The following is a 6,063-nucleotide window of genomic DNA, read 5'->3' on the forward strand; positions in this document are numbered from 1 at the left end:
GGGTGGCGGGGGGTGGCGGGCGGGGCCCGCGGGGCAGCTCGGTGACCCCCGCCCTCGCTCTGGCCCGGTCGCTGTCTTCCGGTCTCGGGCCAACAGCGGCCGAGGCGCAGGCGTCTGGGCCTCCTGTCCAGGCTCGCCCTGCTTTGGGTGACTCACCATAAATCAGCCGCAAGGATTCTCCTCTGTAAGCCTGACAGTGCCACATAACTGCGGACCGAGGGACTCTAATCTGGTAATGGTGTCCCGAAGGTAAGTCTGAGATCCATCGGCGACGCGCCCTGCAGAGGGTCCAGAACCCGGAGAGTCCGGGCATGGCCCGCGTCTAGTTTAGTTGCGGAGACCTTAATTTATATGCTTCTTCCCGTCCCGTAAAGATTGCATCGGACTCAACGATCTGTATTTATTATTTGAAGCGAGTCATTTCGTTTTCCTGATTATTTATCCTCGTCTTAATGTATTTATGTGTATATCTGTAGAATTCTCCAGCCGAGCTTAGGAACGCGCTCCCAGGCCGCGGGGGCCACATTTCACCTCTTTAGTCCCCTTGGTCTGAACTAGTTGAGAGAGTAGTTTTGAACAGTTGTAACCGTGGCTGGTGTGTGTAGTTGATGTAAAGGATTAAGACCGCAAATTGTCCTTCACGGGTAGAGTCAGGCGGCCCCATGGCGTGGCATGACACCCGTTATTCTCTTCCCAATAGCCACAGCCCTCGCCACTCGACACAGTTTATTGATTTCAAATTGTCTGGTACTATTTGAACAAATATTTAGAATAAAAAATTTTCTCAGTCTTAAGTGTACCTGTGTTAATCACGCACACTTGCAAGTAGATCACTCTATCTTGCGCACAATCCCGGTGGAAGGCCCCCCAGTAGGCTGACACTTTGAAATATTTTTTCCACTTATTTGGAATCCAGTACACAAACTGGTTCTGGGGATACTTGATTACCTTCAAACTATTGACTTTAGGTTGTGTGTGTGTGTGGGGAATATTTGAGGATGCAAACCTAGAAATGTTCTGTGTGGGATGACCTGGGTAGGGTGTTTCACTGCTGCCTGTTTTGCTGTCTCTATCGCCCTCTTTCTAGACACAAATCCACTTTTTTAGATTGCACTTACATTGGGGAGGCCAGAGCTCACTTTTCTGCGCTAAGTAGTAAAAAATAAACTTTGAAAGAAAACTGACAATCAAAGACACAAGAGAAGTCATAAGAAGAACTGAGCTATGAAAAAGCTAAGATGCAGAAAAAGAAATAATCATTTGAAGCCATGCACCTAAGCTTTTTCTCTAGGAAATTCTGTCACGATTTTTTCCTTATAGAAGTCAGTAGTTCATTTCTCAAGAAGACAAACGGTCCCCGTGATGTAAAGTAATAAAAGTTTCATTAATGGAACATAACAAGTATAAACACTTTGTTCACTCCTGCTTCTTTGGACAAAATGGGCAAAATGTCTTCGAGGATTTATAACCATTTTGTAAATATTAGTGTGGTTTTAGCTGGGGCGCACTACTTACCCCCGCTTCTCTAGAAGGAGGCACCCGGAGAACGCCTTCAGATAAGGTTCAATTCTTTTGTATTTCAGCAAAGTGGGCCCACGCATCTCTATTTGGTTTGACAAATAATGCAACTCCTACTACATCCCCGGTGACACGAGGTGACATTCCTATTGTGTGGAAATAATTTAACTTCTGATCTTCTGGTGGAACAACAATCGTTTCTATTTGGATGTTTGTGTTTCGCTAAATAGTGATGGCTGAAAATATTTAGTTTTCTTGTTCCTCTGTGCTGTTTTTAAAATGGCATGTTAGATTGGGGGGTGGGAGGGGATTATCCTTTTTGCTAAATTTCACTTCATCCGAGCAGGTTTAAAGTATACATGTTGTAGAAGTGTATCAACAGAATAAATGACTTCAACCGAAGGGATATTTTACCCACTTTCAAGGCTTAAAATTGTTTTTCTGTGAAATTTGCATCCATAGGCAGAATTTCTAATTGTCTTGTAAGAAATTATTTTTTAAAGCTATTAGGGAAATCAAAGAAGAGCTTGCTGCCTTGCAGGGATTACAACAACCCTTCTTAACTGGCTAAATATTAAACAGATGAATTGTCAGGCTGTTTAGATTCCGCCCGGTTTTCCCTCATCTCCTCTTCCCACCATAAATAATAAAAATACATAATGCATCATGGCTCCAGGCGTTTTCCAGCGCGGTGTGTTACCGCAGGAGTATCTGCTGAGTCTGCGGGTGTCTGCAAGGCCCCAAGTGTCATCTGCGGCTTAGCGTTTCATGGATTAGATTTTAAACGGTGTCTAGCCCGGCTGACATAGCCTCCTCTCACACTCGGGCTGAAAGAAGCGCGGGGTTGGGGGCTTCCTCTTCAGGCAGCCGCAGCCGCCCCTCGCTAGTGCGGTGGGAGTTCTCTTGGGGCAAACCTGCGGTCCTCTCTCACCTCTGGAGAAAGGTTCCCTGAAGCTTCTGAGAGCCGCTCGGATGGATCCGTTCCTGCCACTGGCGTGAGCGTCATGGGATGGCCACACTCGGTGGCTCCCGGCGCGAGTGCGGGCGGCGGCGAATCTGGGGAGGGCGCTTCCCGCGCGGCCGCCGACCAGGGCGAGAGCGGGGGCCCGCGCACGGCCATTTAAAACTTCATAAATTATAAACAAGCCGCCTTGGCCTTCGCCATAAATACTGCTGCTTTTGAGCCTGCAATTAGTGTTAGGAAGCACCGGAGTCTAAACACAACCAAACGCGCTCTGAAGGGCTCCAATGCCCGAGGTTGCAAACCTTTATTTCCCAGTGCCACCCCCTCCGCACCCCGAGGTTTGCACACAGTCGCCTCCTCCCCCGCCACCACCGGCGTTGTACACTCGGCTGGCTTCCCGCTCTGCGAGGGAAGGTCACAATAGCTGCTCTATCGGCGAAGGCGCCCGCCTCCTCCCTCCCGGGTCTCGGAAAAGCAGAGAAAGAAGAGTGGGGGAGGGGAGCCCTGGGCCTGGCCTGGCGCTCCGGGTCCAGGCCTCTCCTTCTCCCGGAGCGGACTGCAGCGGGAAGGGGCAAGTTTGCAGCGGAAGGAAACCGCCATCCCAGACCGAGGCTTCTTTCCGGGAGCGGCGCGCGGGGGGCCGTGGGGAGCTCACCACGGCCTCGAGGCTGCTGGCCTCTCGCTACCGGGCGCTGGGTCCAGGGCGCCTGGAGCAGCGGGTCTTCCGGGAGCGGCGGCGCCATTGTGCGCGCGGCTTCCCACGGGCCCCGCGGCGGGGAGGCCGCACAAAGGCGGCGCGGGGGCCGACACCGGCAGGTGGTGAGGGGCCCGCCTCTCTCCGGGCCTTGGGCTCCAGGAGGCTTCTACCTCGTCTGCGCAAGGGGAGGAAATGGCTCTCTGGCTGTGGCCGTGGCCAGCTCTGCCTTTGTCCTACAGAGAACGCTTTGAGGGAGGTGGGATCAGGGAGTTTGGGGGGGGGGTCTCCTGGGACCTGAAGAAAGGGCTTGGGGCCTCAAGCCCAGGCCCACGTATGGGGGGGTGGCGGTCATTCGGGAGCCCCTGGTTGCTCCGTCGAGGCAGTCAAACGTGAATTAAAGCAGCGCTGAGGTGAGGTAGCTGGAATGGCCAGCTGCAAAATGGGAGGTGGGGTGGGAAAAGATTTCGGCCGAGGGAGAGCCTGCCCTGGCTACGAGGAGAAACTCAGGACCCAGCCTGGAGTGGAGTCAGAAGACCCAACTGAGCTAGCCAGGGGGGTGGGGAAGTTGCTGAGGAAAGGCCTGAAGAGTAGTCCTGGCTCCTGGAAAGGTGGCAAGAAAGGGCGACTACACATTCTACCTCCTGGCTTTCAGACCTCAGCCTTATCCAGCGACCTGACAGAGAAGAATCCGCCTCTGATGGAATCATTAAGTTAACCCTCCATTTGTACCATTTCTTTGTACAGGCGTTCAGATGAGAGAGGGAGAGAATACAGAGCAGGTGCTTTCCCCTTGGAGCAACCCAAGCCTAGTCTCTATCAGAGACACATCAGCCAAATTAGTTTCCCAGGCCCCGGAGGGAGGCTGCTAACCTTGCTGAAAAGGAGTTTTTGAATTTCTATCTGTAAGGAGTATTAAAAAATAGTGATTAACTATATTAGCTACTCGTCCCTTCTCCCTCCCCCATTCTGTACCAGCCAACTGACCCTTGAGTGAAGTGATCTTCTCAGCCAGCAGGCTTGGGAGCCCAGGCTCCCCATCTGTTGAGGTTTTTCATTAGGGAGGGTGGAGAGGATATGTGTGTGGGTGTATGTTTGAATAACAAAGAAGAAACCCAACATTCTAATAAAAAGTGTTTCTCTGCTTGACCTGGGGGAGCCAGAAGCTTGTTTACACCATGAATATTCAAGGGACAGTCACAGGCCTGTTTTGACTTTATCCTGAGAATTAGTTGAAACTTTCTTCTATAGACAAGAATGGGTTAATCCCAGTTAGATCCAGGAAGGTCCTCTTCATCTGGCAACTCTTGGCCTTACTCTGCTCCTTCTTTCAGAAACTGTAAGAAAAGAATAGGGCGAACAGAAGTTTATATTAAATAAAAATAAAAAGAGAGACAGAAGTCTCCAGTCCCCACAGGCCTATAGCCTGATTACTTCAGGGCACTGCAACTTCCCTTAGAGGGGCCTGGGTGAGCAGACCCATCCCTAGACACTCTGGGCACAGGGAGCTGAGACTGAGTTGCCAGCCACACCCTCATCACCTCTGACTACTGGCTCACTTAGACCTCTCTTGCAGAAGGCCGGGATGGAGAGAAAAAAGATAGGGTAGATGAATCCTCTGCACTTACTACACTGGTGATACTGGTAGTGGAGAGGATCATCACAGAGGATGAAATCTTAGTTATCATTGCTCCCTTGTATTCTACTCCAGCTACAAATGCCCTTATTTTTGGGGCTCAAAGTTGGTTCCCAATGGATTTTTATACCTGGCCCAAAGCCCATGCCTAAACACTTCGCTCAGGTCTCATAGTCACCTTGGCAAGTTAGGAAAGTACAAAGACAATTCAAAGACCCACTTTCAGGCCCGGTTCAGCCTGAAGCACAGTGAACAAAAGGTTTCCACACATGCAGGAAGAACCAAGGTAAATAAATGCATGTCCAGTCATTTGCAGTAGCAGAAGCAGGCGAAGGGTCCCCAGGAGATCAGCATGGTGGGAGATATGACGGAAGTCTTCTTGTCCCAGGTCTTGTGGCAAAATATCTTGACTGTTTCCTATATCTAGTCTGGATCATTGTTATGGAAGAATAATAACTGGAAAACCATTAGAATAGGATTTTAACATTAGTAAGAGCCCAAGGAGGAGATCTTAATTTAAATGAGGATGCATGGAGAACCCTGATACAAATGCAGTGTTTTTGCTGGGGAAATGGGGCTAAAACCGGGCCAAGAGGACCTGTTGGACCAGGGCCTTTTTGAAGGAACGGAGAAGAGTGTCCCTGACTTACGAGGAGACAGGGAGAAGGTCTTTTGATGGCTCTATTGTTCAGAGTGCTGCCTTACAAATACCACATCCCTCCCAACTTCCACAAGGGCCCAAGGGCCGAGGGAGCGGGAAACTGGGTCGCTTGGGCTGAGCTCCAGGCAGTGGCAGAGCCACGACTGACCTCCCTCACCCGCGTCTTCTAACCTCTTGGGGCAGCAACGATGCCATCTCCGCCGCCGGCAGAAAACACACAAAGGAGGCCCCCACCCATCCTCGAACCTGGGGACACACTGGGGAGGGGCTGGCGTGGACCCCGAGTCCGAGCACCTCCCAGCCCCGCGGGGAACAATAGCCGCCGCCTTCCCGGGGCGGCGGGGCGGTCGCGCTGCACAAAGGCCGGCTCGGCCCGCGCCATGTGACGCACGCTCGATCCCGTCTCCCGGAGGCGGCGCGGCGTGGAGCGGCGGGCGGGTGGGTGTTCCTGATCCACCTGGAACACTTTCCGAGAGACAAACGGTGAGTTAATCACCCAACCGGCTGGCGACCGCGTCCCCTTGGCCCGCGGGGAGGCCGGGGGAGGGGCGGGGGTGAAGGCCTGCTCTCCGTGTGTGTCTAGGGTGTGG

This window comes from Neophocaena asiaeorientalis, unplaced genomic scaffold (genome assembly GCF_003031525.2).
Source record: "Neophocaena asiaeorientalis asiaeorientalis breed wild unplaced genomic scaffold, Neophocaena_asiaeorientalis_V1.1 scaffold96, whole genome shotgun sequence".
Classification (NCBI taxonomy): Eukaryota; Metazoa; Chordata; class Mammalia; order Artiodactyla; family Phocoenidae; genus Neophocaena; species Neophocaena asiaeorientalis.